We start from the raw sequence: 24411 nt of genomic DNA on the forward strand, positions 1-24411 counted from the left end.
TAAGAATATGATCGGCCGAATGAGCAGAGTTATTGGTTCTGGACAAATAAACTTCACTAGGATATAACTTATAAATTGATACTCACCTGAAACTGTCGACTACTTCTTGTCACATCATGATCTATGGATCAAATATAAAGAAGCTCTTAGAAAGCTAAAGTACCTAAAAAAAAAAATATATATATATATATTCTCCAAACTCATCAAATTTTATATATTTTCCATAGCCCCAACTTCCAAAACAAATTCCTCGATTTTCCATCGATCCTTAATTTCTCGAAAGTTTTTTAAAAAATAAAAGAAATCTCTTCTTAATTAATAACAACCTCTCTCTCTCTCTCTCTCTCTTTCTCTCTCTCTCTTTCTCTCTCTCTCTTTCTCTCTCTCCAGATTGAACGACAGATTTTCGAACTACAAGCTGCAAGCGTAATAAGAAGCAGAGGCAACTTCGTCTCGCTCGTATCGCCACGTGAAAACGTGTTAGGTAGTGGTAATGCTAATTATATTTACCGTACAACGCGGCACCGTCCTTGTTCGAAGTAAATAACGTGTACGCGTGGCGGGTGGTAACAGGCAGCAGAAATATGGTCGGCTGGGGAAAGTAGAACAAGAGCGCCACGGTAGAAACACCGGCCGAAGCTTATCATAGTTGCCGCATATCTACCAATTACGTTGGCTAATTCTAAGAAAGTTTTGATTAACGCGCACCCTGCCAAGACCTGTTGAAACAAAATGGCCCGGCTGGTTAACACACCGAGGCCACCGTTTCGATCGAATGCGATTTAATAACGTCGCGGAAAGTTGCATAATTATCGCCAGTTCGGGTTGGGTTAAAAAAGTACGCGGAAGTACGAAAAGAAACGGAATCGGATTTTAAATTTTTTTCTTTCCGTATTTTAAAATAACGTTGAAAATTATTCGTTCTTTATCGAAACTTTGGCAAGAAAATTATAATAGAAAATATTGTATTACGATATTTATTTATTTCTCTATTTTATTAATTTACGTTTGAATCTTAGATGAGAGTAAAAATAACAATTTTTGGATTGTGATCGAAAAATTATCACAATCTTACGTATATTTCAAAATTATATATAGGATAATATATCTAATAAGAAGAGAGTTGTAACGATATTTATTTATTTCTCTATTTTATTAATTTACGTTCGAATCTTAGATGAGAGTAAAAATAACAATTTTTGGATTGTGATCGAAAAATTATCACAATCTTAGATATATTTCAAAATTATATATAGGATAATATATCTAATAAGAAGAGACTTGTAATGATATTTATTTATTTCTCTATTTTATCGTAATTTGAATCTTAGATGAGAGTAAAAATAACAATTTGATTTTTGGATTGTGATCGAAAAATTATCACAATCTTATATATTTCAAAATTATATATAGGATAATATATCTAATAAGAAGAGACTTGTAATGATATTTATTTATTTCTTTATTTTATCGTAATTTGAATCTTAGATAAGAGTAAAAATAATAATTTGATTTTTGGATTGTGATCGAAAAATTATCACAATCTTAGATATATTTCAAAATTATATATAGGATAATATATCTAATAAGAAGAGACTTGTAATGATATTTATTTATTTCTTTAAATAATTATTTATTTCTATTTTATCGTAATTTGAATCTTAGATGAGAGTAAAAATAATAATTTGATTTTTGGATTGTGATCGAAAAATTATCACAATCTCTACGTATATTTCAAAATCATATATAATAAGAGACTTCTTCCTTTCTTCAAAATAATATATAATTCAGATTACTCTACGAATAACGAAACGATAGAAAATATACATAAAAAAAGAAAATCATCATTTTTACAATCTCTTCGAGTTATTCTATTCTCCCCTGCCCAATGTCTCACTTCTCATCTCCCTGAATCTATAATCCCACGAATATGGCACTCGACGAGCCATCACACTCGAAAGAGGGAGGGGAGAGTATGAAGAAGCGGTCCAAGGCACGTACCGCCGGTTTTCATGGCGAATTTTTAATTAAAGGAGAGGAGAAAATGGATGGAAACTTGCTCCCTCTCCTAGTCTCCTCGAAACGAAGGATATAATCAGATCGCGGAGAGATTGTTCGATGCAGCGCCGATTTTACCATTAATTTTTCTTTTCACCAAAATGGCGAGGAGAAAGACACATCTCATTCCTCCCCTTCTGCAACGACTTATCCCCCTCTAGAAGGATTTAACCGGGCCGTTTCTCTCTCTCTCTCTCTCTCTCTCTCTCTCTCTCTCTCTCTCTCTCTCTCTCTCTCTCTCTCTCTCTCTTTCTCCATTCGAAACTTGGTACACAGCGTTAGTTAGATCCCGAAGAAATGACTTCGAAGATCTTCTGCGAGACTCGTTTGGCGAACACTCGGACACGTGATTGGAATTTCGCCACGGGAAATTTCTTCGCCGAGTTTAGCGGCGGAATTGATTTCCCAACGTCTTTAAAAGTTTTCCATTCCACCGGTGGAACATTTAGAATATCTGTGATTCAATTCTTGGAGAATCATTCGAACGAACCTTCGATTGATTCGATGGATTTAGAATTATTGTTATTATTATTGTTTTTATTAAGAGAAAAGGGGGCAAACATTTGTTCCCACGACGTTGCAACGAATTGGATAAACGCTTTAACGTTTTGCTTCTTATATTTCTATAAAGGAAATTCAATGTTGAATGTGTAGTTTGAGTTAAATTGTCTAGGAAAATTCTTTTCGTAGGTGCAAATATTTAGAATAATTTTCGAGGAAATATATATAAAGATGCGTAAATATTCATGTACATACACACACGTTTGTCAATTCTGATAAATCTGTTATCATGCTTATGATTTCCAGACATACCTTGTGTTTGTTTCAATTTGTACAATTTTCACGTGGAAGAGAGTGTTTCTAGCAATTAACATTAGAAAAATTAAAATTACAAGTACAGTCTAAATTATTTATTTGTAATTTCTCGAAATGATATATAAAATAATTTGATCAAGTTTCGTAAAATTTCGTTCGATAACGAAATGATATATAAAATAATTTGATCAAGTTTCGTAAAATTTCGTTCGATAACATCTCGATCACTTTTACGCTTTCAAGAAAAGTAATATCACGATTTAAAGATCAATGTATATATATTTTTAAAGAATTTATTAAGCATATATATATATATATATATATTTTTAAAGAATTTATTAAGCATATATATATATATATATATACAGATCGTTGAAGAGGTATATTTTGTGTTTTATTTTATTTTTTAATATCCGTCGCAAGATTTTCTTTTTTTCTTTCTTTTTCTTTTTTTTTTTTCGTGCGTGTATATCTATAATCGAGAGAAAAAATTCCCCGACATTGATTGACAGACTTTAAAACAACGAAACGGTGGATATCGATGGATCAGAGATATATGCGTGCTCGATTTTATTATTCTCATGATTGTCTTTTCCCGAACGAGCAAAACGAAATTGACGAATTGACACGCCACTTAAAAAACTGGCGTAACAAATATCGTTGAATGAACACCGATCGAAATTGGGTGTGTATAGATTAAATTTTATCCGCGGATCACCTTCCCTTTTTTCAATTTTTTTCAAAATTTTTTAAGGAAATTCAAATATTCTTTCGAATATTTATCACGCGAATACTTCGTTCTTTCGATTAATTAACATCTTTGTTATTAAATTATCTAAACACTGATAAAATGAAATCACATTTTTTAAATTAATTATCCATGAAAATCAATTAATAAAAAATTTCTCATCTGTATTGAATATTAGAAAATATCTTTAAGAGCGAAAAGAAAAAAAATTAACTATCCAAAATGGAGAAAATTTGAATAATAAAATTGGAAAGAACGTGTTATTAGAAAAATTCGGATTCGTAGAAAATTAGAAAGTCACTCTATTGGCCATCCAACGAGATTAAATTTGAAATTCTCGAGAATCGAGATGCTTAGTTAAACCATTTCTCCATTACTTGAATCGTGTCATCGTGGATTTTAATAATTCGATATTTCGATCGAGAGATAAAAAAAAAAAAAGAAAAGAAAGAAATTTCGCTTCCTTTGCTAATTATCATCCCCATTCTGACGGAAAACTTTTTCTTTTTCCGAGTGATTTTAACAGAATGGCCTATCTATTTGTCTGTAACGAGCGTTTCGATTTTCCGTCAGAATTCCTCTAAAAAGAAGGTAATAAAATGTAATTTTCTTTTTTCTTTCCTTCTTTCCTTCTTTTTTTTTTTCCGTACGCCGCAGATTAAAGTTTCTTTGCATTGTTGTTGCAACTTTTGAAACCATTCCCTAAAACGTGCCTTCGTAACTCGTCCTTACATAAACATTTTAATTAAAGTTTAAAGAATATCTAATATCCGGAGGAAAGAGAGGAAAAAAGAAAATAGGAGGAAGAAAATGGATTAACCTCGGGCTATTTTCTTCTCGAAAGAATATTTTATCGTTTAATTTGAATATCTCGATATATTGATAATAATCATTTTTATTAATGATTTGCATTATGACATAGAAACATATATGTGTGTGTATGTGTGTATAAAAAGGTAGTCTTATCTTTTTATAATTCTTAAGAACAAAAGAAAATAAAATAAGAAAGTATCGTTTATTACACATGTTTTGAGAATTTGTAAAAGAAAAATTGAGAAGAAATGAGGGAGCAATGGAATTGATCTAAATATTAATTGATTAATAAAATTGTTTGCAATAAAGTTAATTTTGTATACGTGAGTGTAAAATAGAGGAAAATTTTTTGGGCATTTTTTGAGATAAAAAAAAAGAAATGATTATACGATGATACTTCAAGTAAAATTTTATTTGAGAAATTTCATTCGAATGATTTATCAAATATTTATCAAATATTTGATTATTTTATTTTATTTTAAGTATTTCTCTGTTGTTTGTACTCAGAGAGTTTTTGTCCGATTAATGATGGTCTATTTCACTTAATTCGTCAGGATTCCAGGCAACATTCTCAGAATTAAAGCATTGCATGCTTGAGGAAGAAAATATATCTGTGTCGAGTAACGTAACGTTACGTAATATTACACAATTATTTTTTATATGAAGTTATTAATTTAATAGAACGTAAAATATATTAAAAGGAATGGAAAACTGCAAAGATCGTATTTATTATATTTTAAATTCTAACTGTAATGAATTCTTAATCCGATTCAAATTAATTTTATTAAAATAAATGATTCTGAGAAAATAATTTATCATTTTCAAATTATTCAAACTTTGAATAATGTGTTAATTCATTATCTACGTTTGATATAATTCATCCCAAAGAAATTAAAATTTTAAGAAAAATATTCTCAACATTAAAACTTGAGAATATTTTGAGAGAATAACAAAATAAAAAGACGCATGAAACGAAGAAACAAGGAAATAAACTCATTTGGAAAAATTATACATTCTATGGGAACAGATTAAATTTTATTATTTTGTTCCATTTCATTTATCATTTTTTTTTATTATTATTTTTGGAACAACTTTACTGAATTAAAACAATAAAAAGTAGTTGCTATTTCGTTATTATTTAATTCAATTTACTGCATGCCATATTTATTTTGAATTTAACCAATATAATCCTCAATTTCAGAAAAATATTTCTAAAATAGAATTATACTGTTTACAAATTTTTGATAATTCAAAACTACACTTCTTTTTTAAATTTTACCGCAAGAAATTATATTAAATAATAATTATAAGAATTAATCAAGAATTTTATAATTTTACGAAAAAGAAGAACTTATTTCTTATATCTTCCAAAGAAAAATTTTACTCAAATTATATGTAATCTTTATCAGAAAAATCCACGAAAAATTAAAAAGCACAAAATCAAATTTTAAGACTCAAAGTGAATATTTTGAATACGATCTTTACACCGATGTAATATTTTTTTCTAAATCTATTTAAGCAGTAATAATTTGCAACGTAAAAGAACAAGTTTCTCATCGTTTCAATAATGAATCATATATCATCGATCGTGAATCCATCGACTTGTTAAAAAGACAAACGTATTCTTTCCTTTTCGAGCAAAATTTCCTAAACTATAAATCGCAAAAAATTACACGACGTTCCACGAATTACAATCAGCGGGACAGTTCCGTCCAATTGGATCCAATTAAAAGAGAAAGACCCAAAGAGGAGGAGAAAAAGTGATTTTCACGGAATACCAAGCCGACAATCGAACGCCATCCACCACGCGTATGGATTCCCAGATGGAGCCGAATATTTGGATCCCAAGTATTGGCCGGCAAACTTTCGAATAATTAATCGCTCGAAAATTTTGCCTTCCCCTATATATATACCCGGCCCTACCCTTCTGAATACTCGTGATTAATCTTATTGCCCTCGACTCGATCGATGGAACCAACCAGGGATGGTGAACCAACCCTGGGCCTGGTTATTCATCGAGTCCACCACCTTTTTTCTCTCTTCCCCCTTTATTTTATTTCTTTCTTTCCTCTTCTTTTTTTCAGTTCCACCTTTTAGAAAACTTCGGGCTGAAACGATCCATCGCCGTTCAAAACTGATCATTTCAAACGAAAGTGCGTTTGGCTGCTAACAGGATTTCCAAGTATTCGCAATTCTGCGCGAGAATTGGCGGCTTTTAAGGCTTATTCTCTTCTTCACTTTCTTCTCGTGTAATTGAATGTAATTCTCTCCAATTTTTATTTATTATTGCTTTCTTCTAATTGTGATAATTGGTCTATCATTTCCTCCTTTTACAGATTATTTAAAATACAACCAAGATTAAATTTTAAAAATTGTAAGTGTAAGAATTCTTTCTTATGAATCGTTTAATGAAGAGAAACGTGTCAATATGAAATAAAATTACAGAGAAGTATCCATTATTTAAATGCTCGAATAAAATAAAATACCACAAATCTTTATCCTTTAAGGATCGAAAAGTATCGCACCCTTGAAAAAAGAAATATTCTGAAATCTCGTCGAGAATAAGACGGCGCTCGTCAATCAGCGATAGAATTGTGTATTAACAATTAGCCGAATACGGAAATGATGGGTGAAATTTTCATGGCAATTAAGCGTGCACAATGGATGGGAAATTAACAAAATATCGGGGCACAATCACTGGCGGATGATCCCGGCGGATTGAAACAAAGGAATCATTGTTCCATAAGTAATATATATATATATATACGACGTTAATACGGTGGGAAGCGCGAGAAATGATCAAAGGGACGTGAGCAAAATTTCATCTTTACATCAACCGAAATAGGAAGCACGTCTTCGTTTCGGCTACGGGAGATTACAAAGATACCGTGAATGCTTTACGGATAGAGGAGGCGGAATCTCTGCGATTTTGGCCGTGGCATGCTTGAAATATAAATTAACTCGTGCGCTATTTCAAATTGCTATAAAGCCGGACAACGTAATTAAGAGACGTGACACACGATCTGGTTCAAGAAAGGGGGATGAGATAAGTAATTGAAATATGTATATATAAAGATTTAAAAATTTCTCACTTTCGAAAAATTCAGCTTTAACTTGTAATAATTCTCTTATATTAGAATTTTTATCATTTACGTGTTCTTTTATCAGGATAAAATAGAAGCAAAATTTAACTTGAAATCGATGTTGGATATTAATAAATTAAATGAGATTGGCAAAAGTATGCTCAATGTCTTTTTTATAAATTTTATTTTATCCAATTATTCTTTGGAATTTTATTGGAAAACTATCGTTAAATGTTGTACAAAAGGTAAAACTTCGTAACTAAGTTTCTAACGAATTATTAGGATGCGATTATCTTTTCCAAACCTCGACATCTCGTATTCCGCGCGAGCATCGTCCGTAATTCATTTTCCTGTTGCCCGATCGTTAACGGAATAGCGTAAAACCAGTTTCGTAGCGCAACACTGATTACACATTTGACCAGAAGCAGAAGCAACTTTCGAAATTATTGCAACAGCTGCGAGGTAACTAACCGGGCCGGGATAAAACTTTCGATTAAAACCGATCCGTATACAACGCGACACAAATAGCTGAACCAAGGGTAAAAGTAGGCGATTTGTCAACGATCTCGCGAGTGATCCGTCTTGTTGATACGAAAAAAAAAAAAAAAAGAAAAATCAAAATTGGGTATGCACAGCTGGCGTTAACTGGACGAGTTTTTCCATCCATTATTCCCAACCGCGATTAAAGATAATCTCTGCTCGAATAATTTCGAGCTGTTGATATTCACCTCGCATTATCCTCGCCAAACACGAATTTCTAAAGAGGTGTATATTTATCTGATGCAAACTGTAACTGTGATTTTTTTTTCTTCTAATATTCATAAATGTTAGTGTCAGAGTTGAGAGAAATTCGATAAAATTTTTCTTCTTCCTCATCTTTTAATATTTAGAAACACGATATGTTCTTCGAAAAATATTCCATAAGCGTTCAAGAATTTCCTTCATTTGATTTACATTGATTTTAATTTTCTATTATCAATATAAGTTTATTCTTTTACGTATATTCGAGACTCTGTGATTTTTTTTAATATTCATAAATATTACTCTCAGTTAAAAAAAATTCGACAAAATTTTTCTTTTTCTCATAAGCATTCATAAGCATTCAAGAGTTTCTTTATTGTTTAAATTTTCACTTGTAAAACGTGATTTACACTGATTTTAATTTTCTATTATCAATATAAGTATTCGAGACTCTGTGATTTTTTTTAATATTCATAAATATTACTCTCAGTTAAAAAAAAATTCGACAAAATTTTTCTTTTTCTCATCATAAATGTGCAAGAGTTTCCTTATCGTTTAAACTTTCACTTGTGTATTCCTTTATGTATATTCAAAAAGCATCGAGAATAATTGTGATTTTTTTTAACATTCATAAATATTATTTTCAGAGTTAAGAAAAATTCGAGAAATTTTCTTTTTCTTCATCTTTTATCATTTAAAAACAGGGTACGTTCTTCAAAAAATACTCCATAAGTATTCAAGAATTTCTTTCATTTGTAAAACATGATTTACATTGATTTTAATTTTCTATTATCAATATAAGTATATTCGAGACTCTGTGATTTTTTTAATATTCATAAATATTACTCTCAATTAAATTCGACAAAATTTTTCTTTTTCTCATCATAAGCATTCAAGAGTTTCCTTATCGTTTAAATTTTCACTTGTAAAACGATGATTTAATTTTCTATTACCTATTTTCTATATTATATTCTATTATCTATACTAATATAATAAGTATATTCCTTCATGCATATTTAAAAAAGCGTCGAGAATATATTACTCTCAGAGCTAAGAAAAATTCGACAAAATTTTTCTTTTTCATCATTCAAGAGTTTTCTTATCGTTTAAACTTTCACTTGTAAAACCTGATTTACACTGGTTTTAATTTTCTATTACCAATGTAACAAGTATATTCCTTTACATATATTCTTTTCTTATATACTCTGTGATTTTTTTTTAATATTCATAAATATTATTCTCAGACAAAATTTTTCTTTTTCTCATCATAAGCATTCAAGAGTTTCCTTATCGTTTAAACTTTCATTTGTAAAACGATGATTTAATTTTCTATTACTAATATATTCATTATACAAGTATATTCGAAAAAGCATCGAGAATATATTATTTTCAGAGTTAAGAAAAATTTTGACAAAATTTTACTTTTTCTCACCATAAGCGTTCAAGACTTTCCTTATCGTTTAAACTTTCACTTGTAAAACAATGATTTAATTTTCTATTATCAATATAATAAGTATATTCCTTTATGCATATTCAAAAAAGCATCGAGAATATATTACTCTCATAGTTAAGAAAAATTTTGACAAAATTTTACTTTTTCTCATCCTAAACGTTCAAGAGTTTCCTTATCATTTAAACTTTCACTTGTAAAACGATGATTTAATTTTCTATTACCAATATAACAAATATATTCCTTATTACATTATTCGAGACTTGTGCAAAGAATCGAGAATACAATGCAACAATAATTATAATTTTTTTTAATATTCATAAATGTTCACGTGTGAAACCTGATTTACACCGATTTCAATTTTAATTTCTTTAATTCGATTATTAATATAACAAGTATTAATTTTAATTTCTTTAATTCAATTATTAATATAACAAGTATATCCCTTTACGTATATTCGAGGCTCGTGCAAAGAATCGAAGTAAAATCTAAATTTCAACCCTTACGTTGCATCACACGATGACGAAGATTAATTAATTATGAAAGAAATACGCCCATCCATCCAACTATATTCCCATCCCTCCGATTAAACGTTCGACCGAGCATCGTTCGTAATTTGCATTCGCAATGTTCCATCCCGTGTACAGGGTCGAAACGACGAGGGAAATGATCTTTCTCCTTGCCTTCCTCCCCTCCCTCGGCCGATTAGACGTTCTCGTTTAACGGTCCGCGTGCTCGAAACACCGCGATCGCGATAAATTTCGAATACAAATAAATCTTATCTCGTTCCACCCAGAGTTAATTCCGGGGAACGAAGTCTGCTCACGGCACCTCCATTTCGGCCGGGACACACCCTCCCCTCCTCTCCCCTCCAACTTGTTTCGAAACTTATGTTTAGAGTTTAAGAGGAACTTTGAACGGCGGGGGTGAAGAGCTGTGATTGTGTGAACTTGAATCCTGCATCGGACGCGCCCTTCTCTCTCTCTTTCTCGAGTCTCCTTAAGGAACTTGAAAACATCCCTCTCTCTCCATCTTCCTCCCTCCCGTTGCAAGCGCGCTAGCAACTTCTTAACGAATTGATTGCATTTGATCCGTTCGTTTGCCAGATGTCTTGCGCAATAACACCCCCGAAACTTGGTCGAACCGTCGTCAAGAGTCGAGCCATGGATTCGATACAGTTTTCGTGCTCTTCTCCGAGGAAAGGGTTGAGAAGTTTTATTCTATGAGCGCGTTTTCATGAGAGAAATTGTGAGATGAAATGAAATGATGGAAAAATCCATTATTTTATTCTATTTATTTATTTATTTTTTTGATATTATAAGATATTGTAAGATTTTTGATATTGAATGGTGGATTTATAATTTTAATTTTTACGTATAATATTTTATTTTTGCATATCCATTATACTAATAATAATAATAATACTTATTATCTTTTTAATCGATCTTGATCGTAATCTGCTACGTGGCAGATGTTTTTCCAGATATTTTTTTTTTTTGTTGTTGCATGGATTACATCTCTCTGAAAATAAAACTTTCTTCTTCCATGAAATATTGATAAAAAAAAAATAAACGAAAATGAATTCTGCTTATTTATTAAAAGTAGAAAGTTAATATCTGTCGCGATAATACTTTTGTATGTTTAATTTTTCAAAATATTAATAACATTTCAAATTTATCTGTTTTTAGAAAAATTTATGACGGCACATTAAAGTTTCTTTCAAACAGAAATTAAATTACATTTTGTAAATGTAGCGATTACGAAAATAATATCGTAATATTCCAATTGCAAGTTACGAGAACGACAGAAAAAAATCGAATACACTTGCAAACAAAATTTCACAAAATTGGCGAGAATAAAACTTCAAACTCGGCAGTTTTCGGGCCGCGATAATGCATTTCAAACTTTCCACCATCCCCTCCTGTAATTACGAATTAATGCTCGCCGATATTTTCGACCGTGACACCGTTTTCCCCCGGAAAAAGGTTTTAATTTTCACGAATCGCTTCTTGAGAAAGCGATGCACAAGCCGAGGAGACGAGGAGGAGGAGGAGGAGGAGGAGGAGGAGGAGGAGGAGGCACGCGGATTTCAAGTTGAGCGTGGCCACGATTTAAACTCGCGGGGTTAATCTTGCGGAATGGCCGACACGGGGGAGTGAAATAGTGCTTGGCCAAAGTGGAAGAAATTCGTTAAGCGGGGAATTTGAAATTTTCGTTCAAGGTTGGAAGCCGGAAACGGGTCAACGGGTCAACGGGAAACGTCTAAAAGGGGGAAAATATGCGGGAACCTCTCCTTTATCCACGTTTCCACGATTTAAAAGCGATCGTCCTCTTCCTCGAGATTTCGAAACTCAAATACGGGATCCTGATTTATAATTGAAGCGTTCTAGCGGAAAGGGCTAAGCCAGAGTGCCAGAAAGTAAATTTTTAGAACAAAGGGAAAGTTTGCCCGGAGAAAATTATTAGCAGGATAAGAATAATTCACGTTGATGGAATTTTATACTCGTTCGTAAATTTTATCCACGTTTTATCCTCGTGGATCTTTATTATTTTTTTTTTATTTCGTCACAAATACAGTAAAGATAATATTTTATCAACTGTTTGGAAACTGAACACTGAGAATCTGTGAATTATAAAAATTTCCAGCGCGAATAATTACAAATGAAAAATAACTCGGACGACTATCTCGCGATGTCAGGTTGGGAATTCATATCTCGATATATAATAACAATCTCTGCAAAATGCAAAGTGTAAATTGATTATTCTAGACATTACTGGTAACCTGGTTCCTTATGCGAGAACGCGTTGAAGATATACGAAGGTTATTCGAGAGATGAAAAATGGAAATGAAAGGAGAAGTCAGAAATCTAAAAAAGAAAAGAAAAAAAAAACTGTAGCGATAATATTCTTGGTGAAAAATGATGAATGGTTAAGAGAGATTTATCAAGAAGAAAGGACGAGTCGGATATGAAAAAGACGCGTGTCAAATATCTATTATCGAGTTATTTAATATAAATTTACTAGATTAAGATCTAGGGTTCACTAGGCTAGCGTATAACTATAAGATATAAGGATTTCGTCAAGGCTATGACATTACGTAAACAAAATTTCGAGATTACGCCTGATAGATGGACGCGCGAGAAAAGAAAAAGGAAAAATTGGAGAATAATTTCCTCTTCTCGATGATCGAGGAAAATTTAATTTCGAATAGGTGTGAACGTAACAGCGTTATTTCAGCTTGCCGCCCATTTCTACCCGACGCGTTTATTTCGTTCTTATTTACTTCTCGAGCATTAATTGTTCAACTTGTTGCTCACTTATACTTATACTTCAACTTTTTCAAGTATGAAGTCTGGCAAGGAAGGAGGAGAGGGGAAGGAAGAAAAAAAAAATAAGAGGCAGGGACTCTCGGAAGGGGAAAGCACACGGTGGCACAGTTACAAGACTTTTACGTTGCCCCGGGGAAATTGCCATGGTAATTCCATCCTCTTTGTCCGAGAGTTCTCTAAAACAAAAATTAACATTCGACCCATCTACCAGAAATGCAAAGGCCGGGAAACGTTTCCCGTGCTTACTTTACAATTTTCGCATATTCGCGCATATTCCTTTCACGCGTCTTGGAAAAATAAATAGAAAGTGTGGTACGAAAGAAGTCTATTAGTTGCTTAATATAAATTTACTAGATTAAGATCTAGGGTTCACCAGGCTAGCGTATAATACCATATAGTAAGATATAAGGATTGACGAGTGACTAGCAACGTTGGTTAATGAAAATTCATTTTTATAGGATAGGAGATATCATAGATTATAAGATTTTACTATTTCGATTAAAGATTATATCAAAAGAAAAAGATCTAATTAGTATGGAGTTTACTAGATTAGATTTAAGTTATTGGTCAATGTTGATTGATATTTTATAATGTTCAATTTTTAATCCAAAGAAATGCACGTTGAATTAGAAATTATCTTTTAAATTATCTTTTAAACTATCGTTAGATTATTATTAGATTAGAATCTAGAATAGATCTAGAATCTAGATTAGAATCTACATTTGGTGGAAGATTAGCAGATTTAGGATCTGCTAGACTGGAATTTAGTAGACAAGGATTTACTAGATTAGGATTTACTACAGTATAAGAGACTATGATCCGTTAAACTATAGTTTACTACTATTGGACTACCATTGGACTTGCAATTAGTAGGCTTGCATTTACTAAATTATGTTCCTTTAAAAAAATCTTATTAAACGTACATCTCAACAAATTTCTAATTCAATCTTCGATACATTCTTTCCACAATGGAATAAAAATCTACTAAAATTTGTTTTTAACTTGTAAAAAACTTTATTATTTGAGGGATAAATTGATGCTTGAGAAACTTGAGCAAGTTTGTCCATCACAAATGTCGTATAAAAACACGTTTGAAGTTTACGTTTTACAAGCTCACGTGTCGGATCAAATAAATCTTCCCTCTCCCTCCTCGCCTTTTATTTAAGGAAGAGAAGAAAGAAAGGAAGAAAGAGGAAAGTTTCATCTCGGGGGTTACTAACTGTTCCTTTCGCAAAGACAAAAGTAGCAGGATAATTGTCACGCGCGACAGAAATCTACAGGTGTACAGAAAGCCACGACTAACAAAGCTGTGGTTACGAGAAAAAGGGTGGCGCGGATAGAAGGCAATGGAACACCAACACATTCTCGTAGAACAAGTGTAACTTCTAGTTAGACACCGGAGAACGCTGGTTTCACAGCTCAAGTTCGGAATCGGTGACGAAGTAAATTCTATTCAACAACTTACTATCACCAAAATGGTTAAATGGTTCCTTCAAAAATATTCTCATTTTTGACAATCATTTTTTTACAACCATGTGGTCGATATTTAATATTTTAATTCATTTCAATTCATGGATGGATTTTCTTTTCTATTTTTTAAATGTGTACCATTACTTTCTCAGTTTTATCCAACGTATGAGAAGAGCAAAGAGAGATTCAAGTAAAGGAATTCTTATTTGTTTATATTCTATAGATTCTATAGAACGCGAAACGATAGAACCAATTAAACAAGACTTCGTTCATATTTTGGAATAAACGAAACAGTGGAATAATTTCGGATTACATTTCATCAAGGGAGCCGTAAACTAGCCGTATTCCATGCAATTCGAGATTCACTTTGACGAAATCGACTTATCCCCAAATATAATTCGTAACATTACCGGCAAACACAGGCGGCACAGCAACTTTCCCAACTTGGGCAACCTATTAAAACTGTAAATCAGTTGGCATTCCAATTGTATCCGGCTTGGTCAGAACTTGGGAACCGCGTAGAGCAGAAGATGGCCAACTTTCCACGGTGACTCGGTGATGAATTGAAATTCAAATCTACGATTCTACACGCACGGATCCGTGGATTCGAATGGGAAGCGCGATTTACGCAGCATACGTTTAGCGCAGATTTAATACGCTTTACGGATCTTCGAGATTGAATGAATTCTGTACTGTAAGGAAATTTTTTTCACGATTTGTCTTCTCGTCAAAGTATACTTTGCTGTAAATAAAATATCATTTACCCTCGTCATTTTTTTTTTTGCAATTGTAAACTAAATATTATAAACGTGTTCATACGAATTAATAATACATGTTGTCAAGGATTAAACATTAATTTTCTTCGTTTGACTTTAATTATTCTAATATAGATATGGATATATAAGCTTTCGAAATAATATTTACAGTATTATTATTATTAGGAAATTTTTATCGAAAATTATTGAGGAGGGAGTATAATAGTAAGAAGGAATTTGTAGGATTATTGCACGTAATAATCGAAGGACACTGGTTCGTTTATCTGGTTAACTCTTCGTCACGATCAATTATCGGGAAGACGTAGAATGTCCGCGATGACAGTGAGTGAAATGCAGTTGGCCAGCTCTCGGGACTAATTTGATAGTGACATCGACTATTGACAGGGCATCTTCATCCCCGTCTTCTCAAGGCGGAATTACTCCCACCAGGATCGAGAGCCCATTGATACATCTATCGAAGATTTCAATCAAACTTCGAGCGAACTCGAAGAATTTTATCCCTCGATTCGAACATTTATAAAATATTACTTTTAACATTCGGATATTTCTTTTTTCTAATATAATCATATTCATTAATATTCCGTATAATTTATATGTTTTTAGTTAGTTGAATTTTTTTAACCGAGTGAAATGTTAAAATAATGGTGAAAATTAAAAAAATGAAGATCGAAAATTATAGCAATAATAATAGAAATCTTGAATTCTTAATTTGAATAAATTAATTAATCATCTTTATCAATCTGTTAACCATGCGAAAAGAATAAGAAGGTGATCGACATACAAATATCTTAAATTCTTTCTTCGCATTCAAACAGTGGAGGAATGATTTTAGAAACAAATTATGTAATAAATATTTGAATATTAAATTTTGAAGAGATCGTAATTCTTATTAAAACAGACATATAACCTGAAACTGGAGAATGATTTTGAATGATCATTAACATTTCTTGGATCACTTAGGTTGCAGGAAAATGAAAAAACATTATTCACAGTAAAAGAATACTTTTGCAATTGATTGACGAATTCTTAGAAGTTCCTCATCGATTATACCATTGAAATGAGTTCTAAACATTTGACTATAAGATTATATTACTAAAACTTAATATTGATATAATTAAAAAATAATTCTTTTTATTCTATTATCCTCTAGGATCATTCATTGTACCTGGAAAAATACGTTTATATAGTATGCGATTTTGTTCAAATTCATTTACATATACCGTAAGTGAATTAACATTTTAAAATTATAATTTAATTTTTTATATTTTCTTTATATATTAAGACCATATTTTATTTAATTTAAATAGAACATTCATCTATTTTATTTTTCTTATTTTTATTTTAAAATGAGTAAATGTAATTTTTTTATTATAGTCACAATGTTTATTTGACTCATAAATCTGATTGGCTACTAGAAAAAAGTCCTCTGGATAAAGTTCCGTGTATAAAATTAAAAGGAGGAGAAATATTATACGAAAGTCTTGTAATTGCTGAATATTTGGATATAATGATCAGCTAGAGCTAAAGATAAGTTGTTAATTCCTCAACCTCGATTATTTCGAGATTTAACCAACCCTTTACACTCTAAAAGCGACTATCCAATCTCCCGTTGAATCTGATATAAAGATATAAAGATTAACATCAAACTGCGCGTTTTCCTTCCAACCCTTTATAAATATTCATATTTTCCAATTATCCCTTTCTCGATTACAATTATCCTTATAAAAAGACTTTCTTTAATACTCGTATATTACGTGATATTTTAACGAATTTTTATATATATTTTATATATATTTTTATTATATATATTTTTATATATATTTTTATATATTTTAAAATGTCGAATAAACGAATAATTTTACAATAATAGAACAATAATTTCGAAATTATCCAAAAATCCACGATTTTTAACCCTCTTAAGAAGAGAATTTTGCGATAAATCAATGAGGAAGCTACAACATTCATATTTTCCAATTATCCCTTCCTCGATTACAATTATCCTTATAAAAAGACTTTCTTTAATACTCGTATATTACGTGATATTTTAACGAAACAAAGAGTCGAATAAACGAATAATTTTACAATAATAGAACAATAATTTCGAAATTATCCAAAAATCCACGACTCTTAACCCTCTTAAGAAGAGAATTTTGCGATAAATCAATGAGGAAGCTACAACATTCATATTTTCCAATTATCCCTTCCTCGATTACAATTATCCTTATAAAAAGACTTTCTTTAATACTCGTATATTACGTGATATTTTAACGAAACAAAGAGTCGAATAAACGAATAATTTTACAATAATAGAACAATAATTTCGAAATTATCCAAAAATCCACGACTCTTAACTCTCTTAAGAAGGGAATTTTGCGATAAATCAATGAGGAAGCTACAACATTCATATTTTCCAATTATCCCTTTCTCGATTACAATTATCCTTATAAAAAAACTTTCTTTAATACTCGTATATTACGTGATATTTTAATAAAACAAAGTGTCGAATAAACGAATAATTTTACAATAATAGAACAATAATTTCGAAATTATTCAAAAATCCACGACTTTTAACTCTCTTAAGAAGAGAATTTTGCGATAAATCAATGAGGAAGCTACAACAAACTATTTTAACAAACGATCGAGGATGGACGATCGGTATCCGGGCGAATGGAGGTCACTCCGCCCTTTGATCATAGCCGAACACGCAAATTGACCACGCGACGTTATGGCATTCCCCAAATGACTGCTACAACACGTTACACGCCCGTAGCTCGTACACTGCCACGTTACAACGCGGATCCGCATACCGTTGCAGCCATCCTCGACAATCTGGCAAACAATGCATTTCTGACCTACAAAGCTTTAAGAAGCGCCTACGTATATTCTCTACACGCTGCATTTGTCAATCTTTCTCCCCTGTCTCTTTTATCTCCCCTCTTATCCCCATGATACTTGGGATGCATTAATAAAATTGTTGGGAAAATCGTTTTCGCGCATTTCTTACCACGATGGAGAGAGAGAGTGAGAGGGGATAAGAATGGATTTCCTCGGTTTTCGCATTATTCTCGATCGGAGGATTGTTTTATTTGCGATATAAATCCTGGGATGTGGATTACATTTGAGAATGACGTGGCGATGTTTGCTTGTCAGTTTTCTTTTCTTTGTAACAATATATAGAGTCTTGTTATTATATTTATAGATTAAAATAATGTTAATTGAATACCAATAAACTGTTCTTTAATTATTATTATTATTGTTGTTGTTATTTTTAAAGCATTCTTTTGTAATTTCCTCGAAACATAATAAAAGAAAAAATAGAATAAAATTTGTGTAATGCACATTAGATAGAATTATCTTTATTTATTTTTTTAATGTCTGAGAACAAACTTACACAGAGTATACATAAACATATATAATGATAAATTTTATAAGCTACGTTTGCTTATCATAATACCGTATATAACCACGAATATTCGCAAATTCAAATTTCATTTTCAAGAATAGAAATTTCGTGTCTTATATTCGCTCGAAGAGTATACATTCCTCTCTCTCTCTCTCGCTTTTTGAATTTTTAACATTTCTCAAATATTTCCCTACCTTCTGGATGAAAAGACGTTGCTACCATCGGGGAAAAAAGTTTCATGACGGGAATAATATCGAGCCAAAAAATATATATATATATATATATAATCGTACGTGTAATTCTTAAAGAACCTTGCGGACCTTTGAAATTTTCAGCACGCATTTTCGAAGAGGGATTTTCACTTTTCACGAAGTATAAGGGAAGAGTATAACAGGTATTGCGTTGCACGCGGTAAAAAGATATCCTCAGAGATTCGTTTTATATATATATATATATATATATATAAGGTGTGCTATAACTTAGGGATGCGAGGCGGTAAAGACGAATTTGCGATTCATGTTCCCAGAGGAGTTTTCGGGGTGGATTCGAGTCGCAAATTCCTTGCAAAGTCGTCTCCCCCCGGCTTTGTCAAGCGGCGCCCATTGATTTGGAAATTACATGCCACTCAGGCTTCGTTTCGAAACGGCTTCAAATTCGACCACGCTCGATTTATCACCGGCTAGCAATTTTTAATCGAAATAACTTTATCCAAGTAGAAAATTTCTCAATGGTATTGAAATAATTAGTGAGAGTGTTTTATTATAATTCAAGATGATTTTTATTATTACTGTAATATTTATTTGGTGATATGCATGGAAATATTTCTTGATTCAGATACCAAAACAAATCGACTTTTACATTCATCTCCACCATCGATTTAATTATAATATTCTTACTCGAAATATATTTCCATTGCGAAAATTGCAAGTTGGATGATTAATAATTCTCCCCAAAAATTTTGAAGAATCAATTTTCTCATAGATTTATTTTTTACCTGATTCTCTTTTTTAAAATACGATGGACACTTTATAATTCAATTTTGTGAATCTCTGTATGTGCATGTATCCAAAGTAATGCGTGGCGGCGAATTAAATAAACTCCTTATGGAAAGGATAATAATAATTTAGGTCAGGGGGGAACGAATCTGGGAACGTTCAAGTAGCGGCTATATCAAGATTCTCTTGTACATGTTGCAGAGTTTGTGGGCGGTGATTGAAATGACCGCAATGTTCACTCCCCGCCAGAACAGATTCTGACCGTTCCATAAAATCGGAATAATCTGAATAAATTGTAGCGGGGGATCGGGGCATAAATCAAACTTTCAAGTGGTACCCTTGAATATATATTCAAATCGAATCCGAATAACCGATAACAAAATCGGTACAACAGAGAACTTCTTTCTTGAATAAATTTACAACGTTATCGCGCATAACGCGAGGCCCCGCAATCGAATACCTCTTTTTCCTATTTTTTTTTTACTTACCTACTTGAAGAAAAAAAGATTAAATTATAATCAAAATTAAATGTAGTTTTTCAGAGTTTTTCAGAATATTTGAATTGGTATTTTTTTTATAATAAGAATGGTTGGGAATCATGGATAATATAAAAATTTGAGAGTTCATATTTCACGAAGGATTAGTTATATTTTTGTAAGTTTCAATATTGGTTTTAATTAGTAATTAATATATTGAAATACAAAGTAACGTTATCATCAATTGTTTTATCATATAAGATTTTCAATTCATTATTTAATTATAGTGAAATTATAGTATATTCTCTACTTGAATTATATTATTATGATCCTCAGTCCAAATTACATATAGGAATGTTAAATTGATATGATTGTATTAGATTGATGCATATGTGATTCTCCAAATTTGAAACTAATAGTTAATATGACTATAAATTCTATGTATATATTAAGAAAAATATTAGTATCTGACTTACTTTTAATATCTGAATATTACTTCAAGTTTAGAATATTATTATCAGAAAATTATTGAAAAAGCAATTGATAATACATTTACTAATTTTAAATTCTAAATGATTATACATACTTGTGAAATCTATCATTTGTTATAATTTCCTTTCTTCTGTTTATTAAATACTTTCTTCTCTAGAAATTAAATATTGAATATCTTATAAGATAAAGCAATTGATGATACATTTATTATATATGATACTCATTCTAAATAATTATACACACTTGTAAAATCTATCATTTCATAATAACTAATGTGTAGAAGAAAATATCTAAAAAAAAAAAAAAAGAAAAAAAATTAATATTTATTGTATTATAATTTTCTTTCTTTTATCTATCAAATAGCTTCTTATAATCTTATTTTTTTATTACTTATTATTCTTTTACTATCTTGTTTTTTCTTTCATCAGAAAATTATTGAAATCAGAAATTAAATAATTAAATAATGAATTAAAATAATGAATATCTTATAAGATAAAACAATTGATCATTTATTTATTCTAAATTTTAAATGATTATATACACTTATGAAATCTATCATTTCATATATAACAACTAATGTGTAGAAGGAAATATCTAAAAAGAAAAATTAATATTTACTGCATTATAATTTTCTTTCTTCTGTCTATCAAATAGTTTCTTATAATCTTACCATCTTATTCTTTCTTTTATCAGAAAATTATTGAAATCAGAAATTAAATAATGAATTAAATATCTTATTACTGTATTACTGTATTACAATTTCTTTTCTTTTGTCTATCAAATAACTTATTATAACTATCTTATTCTTTCTTTCATCAGAAATTTATTGAAATCAGAAATTAAATAATGAATTGAATATCTTATATGATAAATCAATTGATAATACATTTCTCTATAATACACTCTAAATTCTAAATGATTATACATACTTGTGAAATCATTTGTTATATTCATATTATATTCACAAATTATTATATTCATAATAATTTCCTTTCTTCTTTGCCTATCAAATAACCTCTTACAACTATCTTATTCTTTCTTTTATCAGAAATTTATTGAAATCAGAAATTAAATAATGAATTAAATATCTTATTATTGTATTACAATTTCTTTTCTTCTGTCTACCAAATAGTTTTTTACAACTATTTTATTCTTTCTTTTATCAGAAATTAAATAATGAATTGAAAATCTTATATGATAAAGCAATTGATAATACATTTCTCTATAATATATTCTAAATTCTAAATGATTATACACATTTGTGAAATCTATCATCTATCATTTGTTATATTCATATTATATTCATTAATTATTATATTCATAATTTCCTTTCTTCTTTGCCTATCAAATAGCCTCTTATAATTATCTTGTTTTTTTTTTTATCAGAAAATTATTGAAATCAGAAATTAAATAATGAATTGAATATCTTATATGACAAAGCAATTGAAGATATATTTATTCACTCTAAATTCTAAATGATTATACACACATATGAAATCATTTATTATAATTTCTTTTCTTCTGTCTATCAAATATCTTTTCGCAACCGTAACCTTATTATCTTTCCCTGCATTCTTTTATATTTATAATAATAACAAAAATTATAATTATTCTTTTTTTTTTTTTCACTTTATATCACTACTCTATCCCTTACATCGCATATCTTGTCCAGAAATTGTTCCTTTCAAGTGCGATGCACAGAAACATTTTTAAAGCGTGGAATCTCCTCGAGATTTATTCCATCTCTTGCGAACGAAACGAAATAAATATATCGCGTTAAAGGATCCGAGATCCTTTGTGAGAGTTCGCGAATAAATTCCGCGGTATTACGTCGGCATAAATAATGTTTGTTCCACGCTTATTCGCGAACGGAAGAGCCCTGTTCATTTACATCCGTGGGCAGACAGAGAGAGAGAGAGAAAGAGAGAGAGACAAACGATATCCCCACAGTTGAACGACGATGCCAAGAAAAGAGCAAAGGAAAAGCACAGGAAGCTGTGGAGAAAGACAAACGAGTTTTTCGTCCGTCAGAGTTTCTTGGCAGCCGAGGCAATTCTTCGTCCTATTCCTTCCGTCTCGTCGTGGTCAAAATTCCTTTTATTTACTCTTTCCTCCCCCCTCCCCCTCCCCCTCGTTAAGACGAACGTGCACCGACGTTGAAGTCACCGCCTCTCGTTTAAACTTTCCAAGACTTTGACTCGGCAAGCTTTTGGATATTTTTGGGGGGAAAAAATTGGAGCGGCACTGGAGGGAAAAAGCCAAGGGACCTCACCTTGGATCCCTTTGCCGGATACCAAGAGAATGAGAAATACAAGAGAGAGAAAGAGAGAGAGAGAGAGAGGAGGGAACGTGATGGAAAGATCAAAGAATTTTTTTTTACCGAAGCGACAGAAATTTCATTTATAACCCAACCCGAGTCAATCGACTTACAAAGTCGGATATTGATTCGACTTTGGAATTGTGAAAATGTGGGTTAATAAATGTGGTTCGAGGATTGAAAAATAATTTGATCCCTCTCGATATTACGGCTCCGTGGAAATGTATTTTTTCGCGATTGAGAAATCGCGACTTCTAAAAGCATCGGTAAGTTTTCATCGTAAAATGGTGGTAATTGTTAATACGAAGTTTAATATTTTTCTACATGCTGCGTTATGCAATTTTAAGGATATTGATTTTATATACACAACATGAATTATATCCCAATTGTTTATGACAAATGAAACGAGAAAACAAAGTTAACTCGTAACTCATTCGCTTGTTAAAAATCAATTTGGGCAATATTTTTCATATGTTATATAAATCATCTTTTATATCTTTTTTCTTTTTTTCTTTCTTTTTTTTTTTTAATAGAATAACGTTAGTTTTTTTTTTTTTGCATTTCGCGCAATCATTTTCAATATATACGCAATTTCATTTACATTTCTGTGCAATTTTCATCACGATTCTAAAAAAAAAAGTTACATCTCCAAAAGAAATCTCGATTTTCTTCGATTTATTGATTAAAAATCTGAAGAAAAAACGCGATTAAAACTCCACTTTTTAATTCTCGTTTGAAAATATAATACGGCAAACGATTGGATATTGAAGTCAAAGATGAGAGGATTATTCTGGCTCTCTCGAATATCGCGGAATAATGGACGATAAAAGTAAAGGTAACGCAAATACCAAGATTTCCCCTTCGAAAATGGATAAAAAGATGTGTGTTTCAAGAGCGTTTAACGCGCACGATAACGGGATTAACGGCAATGAAAACTTTTAACCAGTCGTTAAATATTCACGAAAGATTTAGAATGATTTGGCCGGGGTTATTCGACGAGGTTTTGGAGAGCGATACGATAAGATCCAATTATCGAAAAACAGTTTATCACAGAGGCGAGGAGAGGGATAAGCCGGGTACTAAACCTCCCCTCGATACTTTTCCTCAAAATGGACTCGAGAAACGTATCCTACCGTGACAGGAACAAGATGGAGGATCGATTGTTAACTTTGCGATAGACGAAGCAAGAACGTGGACTACGAAAGTCCCTTTGAAATTCTTGATACATTTGTATCGAAGAATATTCAAGATCTAATCATTCTTTCGAATACTTGTCACTTGTTATATCATCGAGATTCGATAAACTGAATTGAAAAAATAAATAAATATACATTGATGAAATATTAATAGAAAAATGTTAGTCAAAGGGATAGTGTTTCGAAAAATTCCACGAAAGTTGTGTCTTTCTACAGAGAATAATTAAGTCATACTTATTCTCTCTTAA

General features: G+C 31.1%; 1 protein-coding gene and 1 long non-coding RNA gene across 4 annotated transcripts in view; one reads left to right on the forward strand and one right to left on the reverse strand.

Annotated features, from left to right (window-relative positions):
- The window catches only part of nAChRa7 (nicotinic acetylcholine receptor alpha7 subunit), a 244157-nt gene that overhangs the window by 144847 nt on the left and 74899 nt on the right, over positions 1 to 24411 (forward strand).
- Positions 1 to 24411, reverse strand: part of LOC113219219 — a 172240-nt gene that overhangs the window by 138476 nt on the left and 9353 nt on the right. The window contains exon 2 of the long non-coding RNA XR_003306019.1: positions 87 to 163. This is a non-coding gene — a long non-coding RNA (uncharacterized LOC113219219). The remainder of the gene's footprint in view (positions 1 to 86; positions 164 to 24411) is intronic.

The sequence above is a fragment of the Apis mellifera genome, linkage group LG14 (assembly GCF_003254395.2).
Source record: "Apis mellifera strain DH4 linkage group LG14, Amel_HAv3.1, whole genome shotgun sequence".
NCBI classification, from domain to species: Eukaryota; Metazoa; Arthropoda; class Insecta; order Hymenoptera; family Apidae; genus Apis; species Apis mellifera.